Source organism: Musa acuminata, chromosome BXJ1-8, assembly GCF_036884655.1.
Source record: "Musa acuminata AAA Group cultivar baxijiao chromosome BXJ1-8, Cavendish_Baxijiao_AAA, whole genome shotgun sequence".
NCBI lineage: Eukaryota > Viridiplantae > Streptophyta > Magnoliopsida > Zingiberales > Musaceae > Musa > Musa acuminata.
This window is the reverse complement of record NC_088334.1, coordinates 39,375,392-39,394,386: the sequence shown is the minus strand read 5'-3', so window position 1 is coordinate 39,394,386 and position 18,995 is coordinate 39,375,392. Positions and strand designations below refer to the sequence as shown.

At 53.4% G+C, this 18,995-nt stretch overlaps 25 non-coding genes across 25 annotated transcripts; all 25 read right to left on the bottom strand.

Moving 5' to 3' along the window:
* Window positions 1–349: 349 nt before the first annotated feature.
* On the bottom strand, window positions 350–468 carry LOC135589312 (5S ribosomal RNA). The gene has a single exon (XR_010476721.1). It is a non-coding gene; the product is annotated as a 5S ribosomal RNA (ribosomal RNA).
* A 544-nt stretch (window positions 469–1,012) lies between these two features.
* Window positions 1,013–1,131, bottom strand: LOC135589280 (5S ribosomal RNA). The gene has a single exon (XR_010476689.1). It is a non-coding gene; the product is annotated as a 5S ribosomal RNA (ribosomal RNA).
* A 544-nt stretch (window positions 1,132–1,675) lies between these two features.
* On the bottom strand, window positions 1,676–1,794 carry LOC135591728 (5S ribosomal RNA). Its single transcript, XR_010478596.1, has one exon. It is a non-coding gene; the product is annotated as a 5S ribosomal RNA (ribosomal RNA).
* A 330-nt stretch (window positions 1,795–2,124) lies between these two features.
* LOC135590390 (5S ribosomal RNA) lies at window positions 2,125–2,243 on the bottom strand. The gene has a single exon (XR_010477798.1). It is a non-coding gene; the product is annotated as a 5S ribosomal RNA (ribosomal RNA).
* A 1,177-nt stretch (window positions 2,244–3,420) lies between these two features.
* Window positions 3,421–3,539, bottom strand: LOC135592153 (5S ribosomal RNA). The gene has a single exon (XR_010478919.1). It is a non-coding gene; the product is annotated as a 5S ribosomal RNA (ribosomal RNA).
* A 544-nt stretch (window positions 3,540–4,083) lies between these two features.
* LOC135590045 (5S ribosomal RNA) lies at window positions 4,084–4,202 on the bottom strand. Its single transcript, XR_010477451.1, has one exon. It is a non-coding gene; the product is annotated as a 5S ribosomal RNA (ribosomal RNA).
* Window positions 4,203–4,746: 544 nt separating this feature from the next.
* Window positions 4,747–4,865, bottom strand: LOC135592152 (5S ribosomal RNA). The gene has a single exon (XR_010478917.1). It is a non-coding gene; the product is annotated as a 5S ribosomal RNA (ribosomal RNA).
* A 544-nt stretch (window positions 4,866–5,409) lies between these two features.
* Window positions 5,410–5,528, bottom strand: LOC135589790 (5S ribosomal RNA). Its single transcript, XR_010477196.1, has one exon. It is a non-coding gene; the product is annotated as a 5S ribosomal RNA (ribosomal RNA).
* Window positions 5,529–6,072: 544 nt separating this feature from the next.
* LOC135590063 (5S ribosomal RNA) lies at window positions 6,073–6,191 on the bottom strand. Its single transcript, XR_010477470.1, has one exon. It is a non-coding gene; the product is annotated as a 5S ribosomal RNA (ribosomal RNA).
* A 544-nt stretch (window positions 6,192–6,735) lies between these two features.
* Window positions 6,736–6,854, bottom strand: LOC135589525 (5S ribosomal RNA). Its single transcript, XR_010476932.1, has one exon. It is a non-coding gene; the product is annotated as a 5S ribosomal RNA (ribosomal RNA).
* Window positions 6,855–7,398: 544 nt separating this feature from the next.
* LOC135590061 (5S ribosomal RNA) lies at window positions 7,399–7,517 on the bottom strand. Its single transcript, XR_010477468.1, has one exon. It is a non-coding gene; the product is annotated as a 5S ribosomal RNA (ribosomal RNA).
* A 1,177-nt stretch (window positions 7,518–8,694) lies between these two features.
* Window positions 8,695–8,813, bottom strand: LOC135590294 (5S ribosomal RNA). The gene has a single exon (XR_010477701.1). It is a non-coding gene; the product is annotated as a 5S ribosomal RNA (ribosomal RNA).
* Window positions 8,814–9,143: 330 nt separating this feature from the next.
* On the bottom strand, window positions 9,144–9,262 carry LOC135590389 (5S ribosomal RNA). Its single transcript, XR_010477797.1, has one exon. It is a non-coding gene; the product is annotated as a 5S ribosomal RNA (ribosomal RNA).
* A 1,177-nt stretch (window positions 9,263–10,439) lies between these two features.
* LOC135591716 (5S ribosomal RNA) lies at window positions 10,440–10,558 on the bottom strand. The gene has a single exon (XR_010478594.1). It is a non-coding gene; the product is annotated as a 5S ribosomal RNA (ribosomal RNA).
* Window positions 10,559–11,102: 544 nt separating this feature from the next.
* Window positions 11,103–11,221, bottom strand: LOC135592151 (5S ribosomal RNA). Its single transcript, XR_010478916.1, has one exon. It is a non-coding gene; the product is annotated as a 5S ribosomal RNA (ribosomal RNA).
* Window positions 11,222–11,765: 544 nt separating this feature from the next.
* LOC135589907 (5S ribosomal RNA) lies at window positions 11,766–11,884 on the bottom strand. The gene has a single exon (XR_010477314.1). It is a non-coding gene; the product is annotated as a 5S ribosomal RNA (ribosomal RNA).
* A 544-nt stretch (window positions 11,885–12,428) lies between these two features.
* Window positions 12,429–12,547, bottom strand: LOC135592150 (5S ribosomal RNA). The gene has a single exon (XR_010478915.1). It is a non-coding gene; the product is annotated as a 5S ribosomal RNA (ribosomal RNA).
* A 544-nt stretch (window positions 12,548–13,091) lies between these two features.
* Window positions 13,092–13,210, bottom strand: LOC135592071 (5S ribosomal RNA). Its single transcript, XR_010478836.1, has one exon. It is a non-coding gene; the product is annotated as a 5S ribosomal RNA (ribosomal RNA).
* Window positions 13,211–13,754: 544 nt separating this feature from the next.
* LOC135590044 (5S ribosomal RNA) lies at window positions 13,755–13,873 on the bottom strand. Its single transcript, XR_010477450.1, has one exon. It is a non-coding gene; the product is annotated as a 5S ribosomal RNA (ribosomal RNA).
* Window positions 13,874–14,432: 559 nt separating this feature from the next.
* LOC135592148 (5S ribosomal RNA) lies at window positions 14,433–14,551 on the bottom strand. Its single transcript, XR_010478913.1, has one exon. It is a non-coding gene; the product is annotated as a 5S ribosomal RNA (ribosomal RNA).
* Window positions 14,552–15,095: 544 nt separating this feature from the next.
* On the bottom strand, window positions 15,096–15,214 carry LOC135589670 (5S ribosomal RNA). The gene has a single exon (XR_010477076.1). It is a non-coding gene; the product is annotated as a 5S ribosomal RNA (ribosomal RNA).
* A 1,177-nt stretch (window positions 15,215–16,391) lies between these two features.
* Window positions 16,392–16,510, bottom strand: LOC135589620 (5S ribosomal RNA). The gene has a single exon (XR_010477027.1). It is a non-coding gene; the product is annotated as a 5S ribosomal RNA (ribosomal RNA).
* Window positions 16,511–17,687: 1,177 nt separating this feature from the next.
* LOC135591703 (5S ribosomal RNA) lies at window positions 17,688–17,806 on the bottom strand. Its single transcript, XR_010478591.1, has one exon. It is a non-coding gene; the product is annotated as a 5S ribosomal RNA (ribosomal RNA).
* A 544-nt stretch (window positions 17,807–18,350) lies between these two features.
* Window positions 18,351–18,469, bottom strand: LOC135590263 (5S ribosomal RNA). The gene has a single exon (XR_010477669.1). It is a non-coding gene; the product is annotated as a 5S ribosomal RNA (ribosomal RNA).
* A 330-nt stretch (window positions 18,470–18,799) lies between these two features.
* On the bottom strand, window positions 18,800–18,918 carry LOC135590113 (5S ribosomal RNA). Its single transcript, XR_010477519.1, has one exon. It is a non-coding gene; the product is annotated as a 5S ribosomal RNA (ribosomal RNA).
* Window positions 18,919–18,995: the final 77 nt, after the last annotated feature.

The window sequence follows — 18,995 nt, the reverse complement described above, 5'->3', positions numbered from 1 at the left end:
ATTGCGGCCCCATTCCGGAAAGCTCTCTCCGAGCCCCACGAGACTGACTGCGTAGCGGTCACGGCAAATTCCGAGGCCCAAAACCATCGCCTCGGAGGTCGACGGGAGAGGTTTTGGCCGCTCGAGGCGCAAAAAGGAGTGCAACACGAGGACTTCCCAGGGGGTCACCCATCCTAGAACCATGTCTGGTCATTGTATGTTTTATGAAGAAATTTTTAGATGATGATTTCATTATTCTCATGCTATATATATGTTCATGACATATTTATTGTTGGCCATAATGCTGGAAAAATTGAAAAGCTTAAAAGAGAGTTTTAAGTAAGTCTTTTGGCCGCTCGGGGCGCAAAAAGGAGTGCAACACGAGGACTTCCCAGGGGGTCACCCATCCTAGTACTACTCTCGCCCAAGCAGGCTTAACTTCGGAGTTCTGATGGGATCCGGTGCTTTAGTGCTGGTATGAGCGCACTCGTTTTGTATGCGTCGTCCCTCGCCTTTGTGCACGTCGCGGACGGCGCATCGACGACCGGAGCCCCGAAACCTCTCGAACGATCTCGGAATCGCCATTGTCGGATCCCTCCGATGCCCACGAGGCCGACCGCGTACCGGACACGGCAAGCGCGCGCCGAAACCATCGGGACTTTCTCGAACGAACTCGGAATCGCTATTGCGGCCCCATTCCGGAAAGCTCTCTCCGAGCCCCACGAGACTGACTGCGTAGCGGTCACGGCAAATTCCGAGGCCCAAAACCATCGCCTCGGAGGTCGACGGGAGAGGTTTTGGCCGCTCGGGGCGCAAAAAGGAGTGCAAAACGAGGACTTCCCAGGGGGTCACCCATCCTAGAACCATGTCTGGTCATTGTATGTTTTATGAAGAAATTTTTAGATGATGATTTCATTATTCTCCTGCTATATATATGTTAATGACATATTTATTGTTGGCCATAATGCTGGAAAAATTGAAAAGCTTAAAAGAGAGTTTTAAGTAAGTCTTTTGGCCGCTCGGGGCGCGAAAAGGAGTGCAACACGAGGACTTCCCAGGGGGTCACCCATCCTAGTACTACTCTCGCCCAAGCAGGCTTAACTTCGGAGTTCTGATGGGATCCAGTGCTTTAGTGCTGGTATGATCGCACTCGTTTTGTGTTCGTCGTCCCTCGCCTTGGTTCACGTCGCGGACGGCGCATCGACGACCGGAGCCCCGAAACCTCTCGAACGATCTCGGAATCGCCATTGTCGGATCCCTCCGATGCCCACGAGGCCGACCGCGTACCGGACACGGCAAGCGCGCGCCGAAACCATCGGGACTTTCTCGAACGAACTCGGAATCGCTATTGCGGCCCCATTCCGGAAAGCTCTCTCCGAGCCCCACGAGACTGACTGCGTAGCGGTCACGGCAAATTCCGAGGCCCAAAACCATCGCCTCGGAGGTCGACGGGAGAGGTTTTGGCCGCTCGGGGCGCAAAAAAGAGTGCAACACGAGGACTTCCCAGGGGGTCACCCATCCTAGAACCATGTCTGGTCATTGTATGTTTTATGAAGAAATTTTTAGATGATGATTTCATTATTCTCCTGCTATATATATGTTAATGACATATTTATTGTTGGCCATAATGCTGGAAAAATTGAAAAGCTTAAAAGAGAGTTTTAAGTAAGTCTTTTGGCCGCTCGGGGCGCAAAAAGGAGTGCAACACGAGGACTTCCCAGGGGGTCACCCATCCTAGTACTACTCTCGCCCAAGCAGGCTTAACTTCGGAGTTCTGATGGGATCCGGTGCTTTAGTGCTGGTATGATCGCACTCGTTTTGTGTGCGTCGTCCCTCGCCTTTGTGCACGTCGCGGACGGCGCATCGACGACCGAAGCCCCGAAACCTCTCGAACGATCTCGGAATCGCCATTGTCGGATCCCTCCGATGCCCACGAGGCCGACCGTGTACCGGACACGGCAAGCGCGCGCCGAAACCATCGGGACTTTCTCGAACGAACTCGGAATCGCTATTGCGGCCCCATTCCGGAAAGCTCTCTCCGAGCCCCACGAGACTGACTACGTAGCGGTCACGGCAAATTCCGAGGCCCAAAACCATCGCCTCGGAGGTCGACGGGAGAGGTTTTGGCCGCTCGGGGCGCAAAAAGGAGTGCAACACGAGGACTTCCTAGGGGGTCACCCATCCTTGTACTACTCTCGCCCAAGCACGATTAACTTCGGAGTTCTGATGGGATCCGGGGCTTTAGTGCTGGTATGATCGCACTTGTTTTGTGTGCGTCGTCCCTCGCCTTTGTGCACGTCGCGGACGGCGCATCGACGACCGGAGCCCCGAAACCTCTCGAACGATCTCGGAATCGCCATTGTCGGATCCCTCCGATGCCCACGAGGCCGACCGCGTACCGGACACGGCAAGCGCCCGCCGAAACCATCGGGACATTCTCGAACGAACTCGGAATCGCTATTGCGGCCCCATTCCGGAAAGCTCTCTCCGAGCCCCACGAGACTGACTGCGTAGCGGTCACGGCAAATTCCGAGGCCCAAAACCATCGCCTCGGAGGTCGACGGGAGAGGTTTTGGCTGCTCGGGGCGCAAAAAGGAGTGCAACACGAGGACTTCCCTGGGGGTCACCCATCCTAGAACCATGTCTGGTCATTGTATGTTTTATGAAGAAATTTTTAGATGATGATTTCATTATTCTCCTGCTATATATATGTTAATGACATATTTATTGTTGGCCATAATGCTGGAAAAATTGAAAAGCTTAAAAGATAGTTTTAAGTAAGTCTTTTGGCCGCTCGGGGCGCAAAAAGGAGTGCAACACGAGGACTTCCCACGGGTGACCCAAGCACGCTTAACTTCGGAGTTCTGATGTGATCCGGTGCTGGTATGATCGCACTCGTTTTGTGTGCATCGTCCCTCGCCTTTGTGCACGTCGCGGACGGCGCATCGACGACCGGAGCCCCGAAACCTCTCGAACGATCTCGGAATCGCCATTGTCGGATCCCTCCGATGCCCACGAGGCCGACCGCGTACCGGACAAGGCAAGCGCGCGCCGAAACCATCGGGACTTTCTCGAACGAACTCGGAATCGCTATTGCGGCCCCATTCCGGAAAGCTCTCTCCGAGCCCCACGAGACTGACTGCGTAGCGGTCACGGCAAATTTCGAGGCCCAAAACCATCGCCTCGGAGGTCGACGGGAGAGGTTTTGGCCGCTCGGGGCACAAAAAGGAGTGCAACACGAGGACTTCCCAGGGGGTCACCCATCCTAGAACCATGTCTGGTCATTGTATGTTTTATGAAGAAATTTTTAGTTGATGATTTCATTATTCTCCTGCTATATATATGTTAATGACATATTTATTGTTGGCCATAATGCTGGAAAAATTGAAAAGCTTAAAAGAGAGTTTTAAGTAAGTCTTTTGGCCGCTCGGGGCGCAAAAAGGAGTGCAACACAAGGACTTCCCAGGGGGTCACCCATCCTAGTACTACTCTCGCCCAAGCAGGCTTAACTTCGGAGTTCTGATGGGATCCGGTGCTTTAGTGCTGGTATGATCGCACTCGTTTTGTGTGCGTCGTCCCTCGCCTTTGTTCACGTCGCGGACGGCGCATCGACGACCGGAGCCCCGAAACCTCTCGAACGATCTCGGAATCGCCATTGTCGGATCCCTCCGATGCCCACGAGGCCGACCGCGTACCGGACACGGCAAGCGCGCGCCGAAACCATCGGGACTTTCTCGAACGAACTCGGAATCGCTATTGCGGCCCCATTCCGGAAAGCTCTCTCCGAGCCCCACGAGACTGACTGCGTAGCGGTCACGGCAAATTTCGAGGCCCAGAACCATCGCCTCGGAGGTCGACGGGAGAGGTTTTGGCCGCTCGGGGCACAAAAAGGAGTGCAACACGAGGACTTCCCAGGGGGTCACCCATCCTAGAACCATGTCTGGTCATTGTATGTTTTATGAAGAAATTTTTAGATGATGATTTCATTATTCTCCTGCTATATATATGTTAATGACATATTTATTGTTGGCCATAATGCTGGAAAAATTGAAAAGCTTAAAAGAGAGTTTTAAGTAAGTCTTTTGGCCGCTCGGGGCGCATAAAGGAGTGCAACACAAGGACTTCCCAGGGGGTCACCCATCCTAGTACTACTCTCGCCCAAGCAGGCTTAACTTCGGAGTTCTGATGGGATCCGGGGCTTTAGTGCTGGTATGATCGCACTTGTTTTGTGTGCGTCGTCCCTCGCCTTTGTGCACGTCGCGGACGGCGCATCGACGACCGGAGCCCCGAAACCTCTCGAACGATCTCGGAATCGCCATTGTCGGATCCCTCCGATGCCCACGAGGCCGACCGCGTACCGGACACGGCAAGCGCCCGCCGAAACCATCGGGACTTTCTCGAACGAACTCGGAATCGCTATTGCGGCCCCATTCCGGAAAGCTCTCTCCGAGCCCCACGAGACTGACTGCGTAGCGGTCACGGCAAATTTCGAGGCCCAAAACCATCGCCTCGGAGGTCGACGGGAGAGGTTTTGGCCGCTCGGGGCACAAAAAGGAGTGCAACACGAGGACTTCCCAGGGGGTCACCCATCCTAGAACCATGTCTGGTCATTGTATGTTTTATGAAGAAATTTTTAGATGATGATTTCATTATTCTCCTGCTATATATATGTTAATGACATATTTATTGTTGGCCATAATGCTGGAAAAATTGAAAAGCTTAAAAGAGAGTTTTAAGTAAGTCTTTTGGCCGCTCGGGGCGCAAAAAGGAGTGCAACACAAGGACTTCCCAGGGGGTCACCCATCCTAGTACTACTCTCGCCCAAGCAGGCTTAACTTCGGAGTTCTGATGGGATCCGGTGCTTTAGTGCTGGTATGATCGCACTCGTTTTGTGTGCGTCGTCCCTCGCCTTTGTTCACGTCGCGGACGGCGCATCGACGACCGGAGCCCCGAAACCTCTCGAACGATCTCGGAATCGCCATTGTCGGATCCCTCCGATGCCCACGAGGCCGACCGCGTACCGGACACGGCAAGCGCGCGCCGAAACCATCGGGACTTTCTCGAACGAACTCGGAATCGCTATTGCGGCCCCATTCCGGAAAGCTCTCTCCGAGCCCCACGAGACTGACTGCGTAGCGGTCACGGCAAATTTCGAGGCCCAAAACCATCGCCTCGGAGGTCGACGGGAGAGGTTTTGGCCGCTCGGGGCACAAAAAGGAGTGCAACACGAGGACTTCCCAGGGGGTCACCCATCCTAGAACCATGTCTGGTCATTGTATGTTTTATGAAGAAATTTTTAGATGATGATTTCATTATTCTCCTGCTATATATATGTTAATGACATATTTATTGTTGGCCATAATGCTGGAAAAATTGAAAAGCTTAAAAGAGAGTTTTAAGTAAGTCTTTTGGCCGCTCGGGGCGCATAAAGGAGTGCAACACGAGGACTTCCCAGGGGGTCACCCATCCTAGTACTACTCTCGCCCAAGCAGGCTTAACTTCGGAGTTCTGATGGGATCCGGGGCTTTAGTGCTGGTATGATCGCACTTGTTTTGTGTGCGTCGTCCCTCGCCTTTGTGCACGTCGCGGACGGCGCATCGACGACCGGAGCCCCGAAACCTCTCGAACGATCTCGGAATCGCCATTGTCGGATCCCTCCGATGCCCACGAGGCCGACCGCGTACCGGACACGGCAAGCGCCCGCCGAAACCATCGGGACATTCTCGAACGAACTCGGAATCGCTATTGCGGCCCCATTCCGGAAAGCTCTCTCCGAGCCCCACGAGACTGACTGTGTAGCGGTCACGGCAAATTCCGAGGCCCAAAACCATCGCCTCGGAGGTCGACGGGAGAGGTTTTGGCCGCTCGGGGCGCAAAAAGGAGTGCAACACGTGGACTTCCCAGGGGGTCACCCATCCTAGAACCATGTCTGGTCATTGTATGTTTTATGAAGAAATTTTTAGATGATGATTTCATTATTCTCCTGCTATATATATGTTAATGACATATTTATTGTTGGCCATAATGCTGGAAAAATTGAAAAGCTTAAAAGAGAGTTTTAAGTAAGTCTTTTGGCCGCTCGGGGTGCAAAAAGGAGTGCAACACGAGGACTTCCCGGGGGGTCACCAATCCTAGTACTACTCTCGCCCAAGCAGGCTTAACTTCGGAGTTCTGATGGGATCCGGTGCTTTAGTGCTGGTATGATCGCACTCGTTTTGTGTGCGTCGTCCCTCGCCTTTGTGCACGTCGCGGACGGCGCATCGACGACCGGAGCCCCGAAACCTCTCGAACGATCTCGGAATCGCCATTGTCGGATCCCTCCGATGCCCACGAGGCCGACCGCGTACCGGACACGGCAAGCGCGCGCCGAAACCATCGGGACTTTCTCGAACGAACTCGGAATCGCTATTGCGGCCCCATTCCGGAAAGCTCTCTCCGAGCCCCACGAGACTGACTGCGTAGCGGTCATGGCAAATTCCGAGGCCCAAAACCATCGCCTCGGAGGTCGACGGGAGAGGTTTTGGCCGCTCGGGGCACAAAAAGGAGTGCAACACGAGGACTTCCCAGGGGGTCACCCATCCTAGAACCATGTCTGGTCATTGTATGTTTTATGAAGAAATTTTTAGATGATGATTTCATTATTCTCCTGCTATATATATGTTAATGACATATTTATTGTTGGCCATAATGCTGGAAAAATTGAAAAGCTTAAAAGAGAGTTTTAAGTAAGTCTTTTGGCCGCTCGGGGCGCATAAAGAAGTGCAACACAAGGACTTCCCAGGGGGTCACCCATCCTAGTACTACTCTCGCCCAAGCAGGCTTAACTTCGGAGTTCTGATGGGATCCGGTGCTTTAGTGCTGGTATGATCGCACTCATTTTGTATGCGTCGTCCCTCGCATTTGTGCACGTCGCGGACGGCGCATCGACGACCGGAGCCCTGAAAACTCTCGAACGATCTCGGAATCGCCATTGTCGGATCCCTCCGATGCCCACGAGGCCGACCGCGTACCGGACACGGCAAGCGCGCGCCGAAACCATCGGGACTTTCTCGAACGAACTCGGAATCGCTATTGCGGCCCCATTCCGGAAAGCTCTCTCCGAACCCCACGAGACTGACTGCGTAGCGGTCACGGCAAATTCCGAGGCCCAAAACCATCGCCTCGGAGGTCGACGGGAGAGGTTTTGGCCGCTCGGGGCGCAAAAAGGAGTGCAACACGTGGACTTCCCAGGGGGTCACCCATCCTAGAACCATGTCTGGTCATTGTATGTTTTATGAAGAAATTTTTAGATGATGATTTCATTATTCTCCTGCTATATATATGTTAATGACATATTTATTGTTGGCCATAATGCTGGAAAAATTGAAAAGCTTAAAAGAGAGTTTTAAGTAAGTCTTTTGGCCGCTCGGGGTGCAAAAAGGAGTGCAACACGAGGACTTCCCGGGGGGTCACCAATCCTAGTACTACTCTCGCCCAAGCAGGCTTAACTTCGGAGTTCTGATGGGATCCGGTGCTTTAGTGCTGGTATGATCGCACTCGTTTTGTGTGCGTCGTCCCTCGCCTTTGTGCACGTCGCGGACGGCGCATCGATGACCGGAGCCCCGAAACCTCTCGAACGATCTCGGAATCGCCATTGTCGGATCCCTCCGATGCCCACGAGGCCGACCGCGTACCGGACACGGCAAGCACCCGCCGAAACCATCGGGACTTTCTCGAACGAACTCGGAATCGCTATTGCGGCCCCATTCCGGAAAGCTCTCTCCGAGCCCCACGAGACTGACTGCGTAGCGGTCACGGCAAATTCCGAGGCCCAAAACCATCGCCTCGGAGGTCGACGGGAGAGGTTTTGGCTGCTCGGGGCGCAAAAAGGAGTGCAACACGAGGACTTCCCTGGGGGTCACCCATCCTAGAACCATGTCTGGTCATTGTATGTTTTATGAAGAAATTTTTAGATGATGATTTCATTATTCTCCTGCTATATATATGTTAATGACATATTTATTGTTGGCCATAATGCTGGAAAAATTGAAAAGCTTAAAAGATAGTTTTAAGTAAGTCTTTTGGCCGCTCGGGGCGCAAAAAGGAGTGCAACACGAGGACTTCCCACGGGTGACCCAAGCACGCTTAACTTCGGAGTTCTGATGTGATCCGGTGCTGGTATGATCGCACTCGTTTTGTGTGCATCGTCCCTCGCCTTTGTGCACGTCGCGGACGGCGCATCGACGACCGGAGCCCCGAAACCTCTCGAACGATCTCGGAATCGCCATTGTCGGATCCCTCCGATGCCCACGAGGCCGACCGCGTACCGGACAAGGCAAGCGCGCGCCGAAACCATCGGGACTTTCTCGAACGAACTCGGAATCGCTATTGCGGCCCCATTCCGGAAAGCTCTCTCCGAGCCCCACGAGACTGACTGTGTAGCGGTCATGGCAAATTCCGAGGCCCAAAACCATCGCCTCGGAGGTCGACGGGAGAGGTTTTGGCCGCTCGAGGCGCAAAAAGGAGTGCAACACGAGGACTTCCCAGGGGGTCACCCATCCTAGAACCATGTCTGGTCATTGTATGTTTTATGAAGAAATTTTTAGATGATGATTTCATTATTCTCATGCTATATATATGTTCATGACATATTTATTGTTGGCCATAATGCTGGAAAAATTGAAAAGCTTAAAAGAGAGTTTTAAGTAAGTCTTTTGGCCGCTCGGGGCGCAAAAAGGAGTGCAACACGAGGACTTCCCAGGGGGTCACCCATCCTAGTACTACTCTAGCCCAAGCAGGCTTAACTTCGGAGTTCTGATGGGATCCGGTGCTTTAGTGCTGGTATGAGCGCATTCGTTTTGTGTGCGTCGTCCCTCGCCTTTGTGCACGTCGCGGACGGCGCATCGACGACCGGAGCCCCGAAACCTCTCGAACGATCTCGGAATCGCCATTGTCGGATCCCTCCGATGCCCACGAGGCCGACCGTGTACCGGACACGGCAAGCGCGCGCCGAAACCATCGGGACTTTCTCGAACGAACTCGGAATCGCTATTGCGGCCCCATTCCGGAAAGCTCTCTCCGAGCCCCACGAGACTGACTACGTAGCGGTCACGGCAAATTCCGAGGCCCAAAACCATCGCCTCGGAGGTCGACGGGAGAGGTTTTGGCCGCTCGGGGCGCAAAAAGGAGTGCAACACGAGGACTTCCTAGGGGGTCACCCATCCTTGTACTACTCTCGCCCAAGCACGATTAACTTCGGAGTTCTGATGGGATCCGGGGCTTTAGTGCTGGTATGATCGCACTTGTTTTGTGTGCGTCGTCCCTCGCCTTTGTGCACGTCGCGGACGGCGCATCGACGACCGGAGCCCCGAAACCTCTCGAACGATCTCGGAATCGCCATTGTCGGATCCCTCCGATGCCCACGAGGCCGACAGCGTACCGGACACGGCAAGCGCCCGCCGAAACCATCGGGACATTCTCGAACGAACTCGGAATCGCTATTGCGGCCCCATTCCGGAAAGCTCTCTCCGAGCCCCACGAGACTGACTGCGTAGCGGTCACGGCAAATTCCGAGGCCCAAAACCATCGCCTCGGAGGTCGACGGGAGAGGTTTTGGCTGCTCGGGGCGCAAAAAGGAGTGCAACACGAGGACTTCCCAGGGGGTCACCCATCCTAGAACCATGTCTGGTCATTGTATGTTTTATGAAGAAATTTTTAGATGATGATTTCATTATTCTCCTGCTATATATATGTTAATGACATATTTATTGTTGGCCATAATGCTGGAAAAATTGAAAAGCTTAAAAGATAGTTTTAAGTAAGTCTTTTGGCCGCTCGGGGCGCAAAAAGGAGTGCAACACGGGGACTTCCCATGGGTGACCCAAGCACGCTTAACTTCGGAGTTCTGATGTGATCCGGTGCTGGTATGATCGCACTCGTTTTGTGTGCGTCGTCCCTCGCCTTTGTGCACGTCGCGGACGGCGCATCGACGACCGGAGCCCCGAAACCTCTCGAACGATCTCGGAATCGCCATTGTCGGATCCCTCCGATGCCCACGAGGCCGACCGCGTACCGGACACGGCAAGCGCGCGCCGAAACCATCGGGACTTTCTCGAATGAACTCGAAATCGCTATTGCGGCTCCATTCCGGAAAGCTCTCTCCGAGCCCTACGAGACTGACTGCTTAGCGGTCACGGCAAATTCCGAGGCCCAAAACCATCGCCTCGGAGGTCGACGGGAGAGGTTTTGGCCGCTCGGGGCGCAAAAAGGAGTAAAACATGAGGACTTCCCAGGGGGTCACCCATCTTAGAACCATGTCTGGTCATTGTATGTTTTATGAAGAAATTTTTAGATGATGATTTCATTATTCTCCTGCTATATATATGTTAATGACATATTTATTGTTGGCCATAATGCTGGAAAAATTGAAAAGCTTAAAAGAGAGTTTTAAGTAAGTCTTTTGGCCGCTCGGGGCGCAAAAAGGAGTGCAACACGAGGACTTCCCAGGGGGTCACCCATCCTAGTACTACTCTCGCCCAAGCAGGCTTAACTTCGGAGTTCTGATGGGATCCGGTGCTTTAGTGCTGGTATGATCGCACTCGTTTTGTGTGCGTCGTCCCTCGCCTTTGTGCACGTCGCGGACGGCGCATCGACGACCGGAGCCCCGAAACCTCTCGAACGATCTCGGAATCGCCATTGTCGGATCCCTCCGATGCCCACGAGGCCGACCGCATACCGGACACGGCAAGCGCGCGCCGAAACCATCGGGACTTTCTCGAACGAACTCGGAATCGCTATTGCGGCCCCATTCCGGAAAGCTCTCTCCGAGCCCCACGAGACTGACTGCGTAGCGGTCACGGCAAATTTCGAGGCCCAAAACCATCGCCTCGGAGGTCGACGGGAGAGGTTTTGGCCGCTCGGGGCACAAAAAGGAGTGCAACACGAGGACTTCCCAGGGGGTCACCCATCCTAGAACCATGTCTGGTCATTGTATGTTTTATGAAGAAATTTTTAGTTGATGATTTCATTATTCTCCTGCTATATATATGTTAATGACATATTTATTGTTGGCCATAATGCTGGAAAAATTGAAAAGCTTAAAAGAGAGTTTTAAGTAAGTCTTTTGGCCGCTCGGGGCGCAAAAAGGAGTGCAACACAAGGACTTCCCAGGGGGTCACCCATCCTAGTACTACTCTCGCCCAAGCAGGCTTAACTTCGGAGTTCTGATGGGATCCGGTGCTTTAGTGCTGGTATGATCGCACTCGTTTTGTGTGCGTCGTCCCTCGCCTTTGTTCACGTCGCGGACGGCGCATCGACGACCGGAGCCCCGAAACCTCTCGAACGATCTCGGAATCGCCATTGTCGGATCCCTCCGATGCCCACGAGGCCGACCGCGTACCGGACACGGCAAGCGCGCGCCGAAACCATCGGGACTTTCTCGAACGAACTCGGAATCGCTATTGCGGCCCCATTCCGGAAAGCTCTCTCCGAGCCCCACGAGACTGACTGCGTAGCGGTCACGGCAAATTTCGAGGCCCAAAACCATCGCCTCGGAGGTCGACGGGAGAGGTTTTGGCCGCTCGGGGCACAAAAAGGAGTGCAACACGAGGACTTCCCAGGGGGTCACCCATCCTAGAACCATGTCTGGTCATTGTATGTTTTATGAAGAAATTTTTAGATGATGATTTCATTATTCTCCTGCTATATATATGTTAATGACATATTTATTGTTGGCCATAATGCTGGAAAAATTGAAAAGCTTAAAAGAGAGTTTTAAGTAAGTCTTTTGGCCGCTCGGGGCGCATAAAGGAGTGCAACACAAGGACTTCCCAGGGGGTCACCCATCCTAGTACTACTCTCGCCCAAGCAGGCTTAACTTCGGAGTTCTGATGGGATCCGGGGCTTTAGTGCTGGTATGGTCGCACTTGTTTTGTGTGCGTCGTCCCTCGCCTTTGTGCACGTCGCGGACGGCGCATCGACGACCGGAGCCCCGAAACCTCTCGAACGATCTCGGAATCGCCATTGTCGGATCCCTCCGATGCCCACGAGGCTGACCGCGTACCGGACACGGCAAGCGCCCGCCGAAACCATCGGGACTTTCTCGAACGAACTCGGAATCGCTATTGCGGCCCCATTCCGGAAAGCTCTCTCCGAGCCCCACGAGACTGACTGCGTAGCGGTCACGGCAAAATTCGAGGCCCAAAACCATCGCCTCGGAGGTCGACGGGAGAGGTTTTGGCCGCTCGGGGCACAAAAAGGAGTGCAACACGAGGACTTCCCAGGGGGTCACCCATCCTAGAACCATGTCTGGTCATTGTATGTTTTATGAAGAAATTTTTAGATGATGATTTCATTATTCTCCTGCTATATATATGTTAATGACATATTTATTGTTGGCCATAATGCTGGAAAAATTGAAAAGCTTAAAAGAGAGTTTTAAGTAAGTCTTTTGGCCGCTCGGGGCGCATAAAGGAGTGCAACACAAGGACTTCCCAGGGGGTCACCCATCCTAGTACTACTCTCGCCCAAGCAGGCTTAACTTCGGAGTTCTGATGGGATCCGGTGCTTTAGTGCTGGTATGATCGCACTCATTTTGTATGCGTCGTCCCTCGCATTTGTGCACGTCGCGGACGGCGCATCGACGACCGGAGCCCCGAAAACTCTCGAACGATCTCGGAATCGCCATTGTCGGATCCCTCCGATGCCCACGAGGCCGACCGCGTACCGGACACGGCAAGCGCGCGCCGAAACCATCGGGACTTTCTCGAACGAACTCGGAATCGCTATTGCGGCCCCATTCCGGAAAGCTCTCTCCGAGCCCCACGAGACTGACTGCGTAGCGGTCACGGCAAATTCCGAGGCCCAAAACCATCGCCTCGGAGGTCGACGGGAGAGGTTTTGGCCGCTCGGGGCGCAAAAAGGAGTGCAACACGTGGACTTCCCAGGGGGTCACCCATCCTAGAACCATGTCTGGTCATTGTATGTTTTATGAAGAAATTTTTAGATGATGATTTCATTATTCTCCTGCTATATATATGTTAATGACATATTTATTGTTGGCCATAATGCTGGAAAAATTGAAAAGCTTAAAAGAGAGTTTTAAGTAAGTCTTTTGGCCGCTCGGGGTGCAAAAAGGAGTGCAACACGAGGACTTCCCGGGGGGTCACCCATCCTAGTACTACTCTCGCCCAAGCAGGCTTAACTTCGGAGTTCTGATGGGATCCGGTGCTTTAGTGCTGGTATGATCGCACTCGTTTTGTGTGCGTCGTCCCTCGCCTTTGTGCACGTCGCGGACGGCGCATCGACGACCGGAGCCCCGAAACCTCTCGAACGATCTCGGAATCGCCATTGTCGGATCCCTCCGATGCCCACGAGGCCGACCGCGTACCGGACACGGCAAGCACCCGCCGAAACCATCGGGACTTTCTCGAACGAACTCGGAATCGCTATTGCGGCCCCATTCCGGAAAGCTCTCTCCGAGCCCCACGAGACTGACAGCGTAGCGGTCACGGCAAATTTCGAGGCCCAAAACCATCGCCTCGGAGGTCGACGGGAGAGGTTTTGGCCGCTCGGGGCACAAAAAGGAGTGCAACACGAGGACTTCCCAGGGGGTCACCCATCCTAGAACCATGTCTGGTCATTGTATGTTTTATGAAGAAATTTTTAGATGATGATTTCATTATTCTCCTGCTATATATATGTTAATGACATATTTATTGTTGGCCATAATGCTGGAAAAATTGAAAAGCTTAAAAGAGAGTTTTAAGTAAGTCTTTTGGCCGCTCGGGGCGCATAAAGGAGTGCAACACAAGGACTTCCCAGGGGGTCACCCATCCTAGTACTACTCTCGCCCAAGCAGGCTTAACTTCGGAGTTCTGATGGGATCCGGGGCTTTAGTGCTGGTATGATCGCACTTGTTTTGTGTGCGTCATCCCTCGCCTTTGTGCACGTCGCGGACGGCGCATCGACGACCGGAGCCCCGAAACCTCTCGAACGATCTCGGAATCGCCATTGTCGGATCCCTCCGATGCCCACGAGGCCGACCGCGTACCGGACACGGCAAGCGCCCGCCGAAACCATCGGGACTTTCTCGAACGAACTCGGAATCGCTATTGCGGCCCCATTCCGGAAAGCTCTCTCCGAGCCCCACGAGACTGACTGCGTAGCGGTCACGGCAAATTTCGAGGCCCAAAACCATCGCCTCGGAGGTCGACGGGAGAGGTTTTGGCCGCTCGGGGCACAAAAAGGAGTGCAACACGAGGACTTCCCAGGGGGTCACCCATCCTAGAACCATGTCTGGTCATTGTATGTTTTATGAAGAAATTTTTAGATGATGATTTCATTATTCTCCTGCTATATATATGTTAATGACATATTTATTGTTGGCCATAATGCTGGAAAAATTGAAAAGCTTAAAAGTGAAAAGCTTAAAAGAGAGTTTTAAGTAAGTCTTTTGGCCGCTCGGGGCGCATAAAGGAGTGCAACACAAGGACTTCCCAGGGGGTCACCCATCCTAGTACTACTCTCGCCCAAGCAGGCTTAACTTCGGAGTTCTGATGGGATCCGGTGCTTTAGTGCTGGTATGATCGCACTCATTTTGTATGCGTCGTCCCTCGCATTTGTGCACGTCGCGGACGGCGCATCGACGACCGGAGCCCCGAAAACTCTCGAACGATCTCGGAATCGCCATTGTCGGATCCCTCCGATGCCCACGAGGCCGACCGCGTACCGGACACGGCAAGCGCGCGCCGAAACCATCGGGACTTTCTCGAACGAACTCGGAATCGCTATTGCGGCCCCATTCCGGAAAGCTCTCTCCGAGCCCCACGAGACTGACTGCGTAGCGATCACGGCAAATTCCGAGGCCCAAAACCATCGCCTCGGAGGTCGACGGGAGAGGTTTTGGCCGCTCGGGGCGCAAAAAGGAGTGCAACACGTGGACTTCCCAGGGGGTCACCCATCCTAGAACCATGTCTGGTCATTGTATGTTTTATGAAGAAATTTTTAGATGATGATTTCATTATTCTCCTGCTATATATATGTTAATGACATATTTATTGTTGGCCATAATGCTGGAAAAATTGAAAAGCTTAAAAGTGAGTTTTAAGTAAGTCTTTTGGCCGCTCGGGGTGCAAAAAGGACTGCAACACGAGGACTTCCCGGGGGGTCACCCATCCTAGTACTACTCTCGCCCAAGCAGGCTTAACTTCGGAGTTCTGATGGGATCCGGTGCTTTAGTGCTGGTATGATCGCACTCGTTTTGTGTGCGTCGTCCCTCGCCTTTGTGCACGTCGCGGACGGCGCATCGACGACCGGAGCCCCGAAACCTCTCGAACGATCTCGGAATCGCCATTGTCGGATCCCTCCGATGCCCACGAGGCCGACCGCGTACCGGACACGGCAAGCACCCGCCGAAACCATCGGGACTTTCTCGAACGAACTCGGAATCGCTATTGCGGCCCCATTCCGGAAAGCTCTCTCCGAGCCCCACGAGACTGACTGCGTAGCGGTCACGACAAATTCCGAGGCCCAAAACCATCGCCTCGGAGGTCGACGGGAGAGGTTTTGGCTGCTCGGGGCGCAAAAAGGAGTGCAACACGAGGACTTCCCTGGGGGTCACCCATCCTAGAACCATGTCTGGTCATTGTATGTTTTATGAAGAAATTTTTAGATGATGATTTCATTATTCTCCTGCTATATATATGTTAATGACATATTTATTGTTGGCCATAATGCTGGAAAAATTGAAAAGCTTAAAAGATAGTTTTAAGTAAGTCTTTTGGCCGCTCGGGGCGCAAAAAGGAGTGCAACACGAGGACTTCCCACGGGTGACCCAAGCACGCTTAACTTCGGAGTTCTGATGTGATCCGGTGCTGGTATGATCGCACTCGTTTTGTGTGCATCGTCCCTCGCCTTTGTGCACGTCGCGGACGGCGCATCGACGACCGGAGCCCCGAAACCTCTCGAACGATCTCGGAATCGCCATTGTCGGATCCCTCCGATTCCCACGAGGCCGACCGCGTACCGGACACGGCAAGCGCGCGCCGAAACCATCGGGACTTTCTCGAACGAACTCGGAATCGCTATTGCGGCCCCATTCCGGAAAGCTCTCTCCGAGCCCCACGAGACTGACTGCGTAGCGGTCACGGCAAATTCCGAGGCCCAAAACCATCGCCTCGGAGGTCGACGGGAGAGGTTTTGGCCGCTCGAGGCGCAAAAAGGAGTGCAACACGAGGACTTCCCAGGGGGTCACCCATCCTAGAACCATGTCTGGTCATTGTATGTTTTATGAAGAAATTTTTAGATGATGATTTCATTATTCTCATGCTATATATATGTTCATGACATATTTATTGTTGGCCATAATGCTGGAAAAATTGAAAAGCTTAAAAGAGAGTTTTAAGTAAGTCTTTTGGCCGCTCGGGGCGCAAAAAGGAGTGCAACACGAGGACTTCCCAGGGGGTCACCCATCCTAGTACTACTCTAGCCCAAGCAGGCTTAACTTCGGAGTTCTGATGGGATCCGGTGCTTTAGTGCTGGTATGATCGCACTCGTTTTGTGTGCGTCGTCCCTCGCCTTTGTTCACGTCGCGGACGGCGCATCGACGACCGGAGCCCCGAAACCTCTCGAACGATCTCGGAATCGCCATTGTCGGATCCCTCCGATGCCCACGAGGCCGACCGCGTACCGGACACGGCAAGCGCGCGCCGAAACCATCGGGACTTTCTCGAACGAACTCGGAATCGCTATTGCGGCCCCATTCCGGAAAGCTCTCTCCGAGCCCCACGAGACTGACAGCGTAGCGGTCACGGCAAATTCCGAGGCCCAAAACCATCGCCTCGGAGGTCGACGGGAGAGGTTTTGGCTGCTCGGGGCGCAAAAAGGAGTGCAACACGAGGACTTCCCTGGGGGTCACCCATCCTAGAACCATGTCTGGTCATTGTATGTTTTATGAAGAAATTTTTAGATGATGATTTCATTATTCTCCTGCTATATATATGTTAATGACATATTTATTGTTGGCCATAATGCTGGAAAAATTGAAAAGCTTAAAAGATAGTTTTGAGTAAGTCTTTTGGCCGCTCGGGGCGCAAAAAGGAGTGCAACACGAGGACTTCCCACGGGTGACCCAAGCACGCTTAACTTCGGAGTTCTGATGTGATCCGGTGCTGGTATGATCGCACTCGTTTTGTGTGCATCGTCCCTCGCCTTTGAGCACGTCGCGGACGGCGCATCGACGACCGGAGCCCCGAAACCTCTCGAACGATCTCGGAATCGCCATTGTCGGATCCCTCCGATGCCCACGAGGCCGACCGCGTACCGGACACGGCAAGCGCGCGCCGAAACCATCGGGACTTTCTCGAATGAACTCGGAATCGCTATTGCGGCTCCATTCCGGAAAGCTCTCTCCGAGCCCTACGAGACTGACTGCTTAGCGGTCACGGCAAATTCCGAGGCCCAAAACCATCGCCTCGGAGGTCGACGGGAGAGGTTTTGGCCGCTCGGGGCGCAAAAAGGAGTAAAACACGAGGACTTCCCAGGGGGTCACCCATCTTAGAACCATGTCTGGTCATTGTATGTTTTATGAAGAAATTTTTAGATGATGATTTCATTATTCTCCTGCTATATATATGTTAATGACATATTTATTGTTGGCCATAATGCTGGAAAAATTGAAAAGTTTAAAAGAGAGTTTCAAGTAAGTCTTTTGGCCGCTCGGGGCGCAAAAAGGAGTGCAACACGAGGACTTCCCAGGGGGTCACCCATCCTAGTACTACTCTCGCCCAAGCAGGCTTAACTTCGGAGTTCTGATGGGATCCGGTGCTTTAGTGCTGGTATGATCGCACTCGTTTTGTGTGCGTCGTCCCTCGCCTTTGTGCACGTCGCGGACGGCGCATCGACGACCGGAGCCCCGAAACCTCTCGAACGATCTCGGAATCGCCATTGTCGGATCCCTCCGATGCCCACGAGGCCGACCGCGTACCGGACACGGCAAGCGCGCGCCGAAACCATCGGGACTTTCTCGAACGAACTCGGAATCGCTATTGCGGCCCCATTCCGGAAAGCACTCTCCGAGCCCCACGAGACTGACTGCGTAGCGGTCACGGCAAATTCCGAGGCCCAAAACCATCGCCTCGGAGGTCGACGGGAGAGGTTTTGGCCGCTCGAGGCGCAAAAAGGAGTGCAACACGAGGACTTCCCAGGGGGTCACCCATCCTAGAACCATGTCTGGTCATTGTATGTTTTATGAAGAAATTTTTAGATGATGATTTCATTATTCTCATGCTATATATATGTTCATGACATATTTATTGTTGGCCATAATGCTGGAAAAATTGAAAAGCTTAAAAGAGAGTTTTAAGTAAGTCTTTTGGCCGCTCGGGGCGCAAAAAGGAGTGCAACACGAGGACTTCGCAGGGGGTCACCCATCCTAGTACTACTCTAGCCCAAGCAGGCTTAACTTCGGAGTTCTGATGGGATCCGGTGCTTTAGTGCTGGTATGAGCGCACTCGTTTTGTGTGCGTCGTCCCTCGCCTTTGTGCACGTCGCGGACGGCGCATCGACGACCGGAGCCCCGAAACCTCTCGAACGATCTCGGAATCGCCATTGTCGGATCCCTCCGATGCCCACGAGGCCGACCGTGTACCGGACACGGCAAGCGCGCGCCGAAACCATCGGGACTTTCTCGAACGAACTCGGAATCGCTATTGCGGCCCCATTCCGGAAAGCTCTCTCCGAGCCCCACGAGACTGACTACGTAGCGGTCACGGCAAATTCCGAGGCCCAAAACCATCGCCTCGGAGGTCGACGGGAGAGGTTTTGGCCGCTCGGGGCGCAAAAAGGAGTGCAACACGAGGACTTCCCAGGGGGTCACCCATCCTTGTACTACTCTCGCCCAAGCACGATTAACTTCGGAGTTCTGATGGGATCCGGGGCTTTAGTGCTGGTATGATCGCACTTGTTTTGTGTGCGTCGTCCCTCGCCTTTGTGCACGTCGCGGACGGCGCATCGACGACCGGAGCCCCGAAACCTCTCGA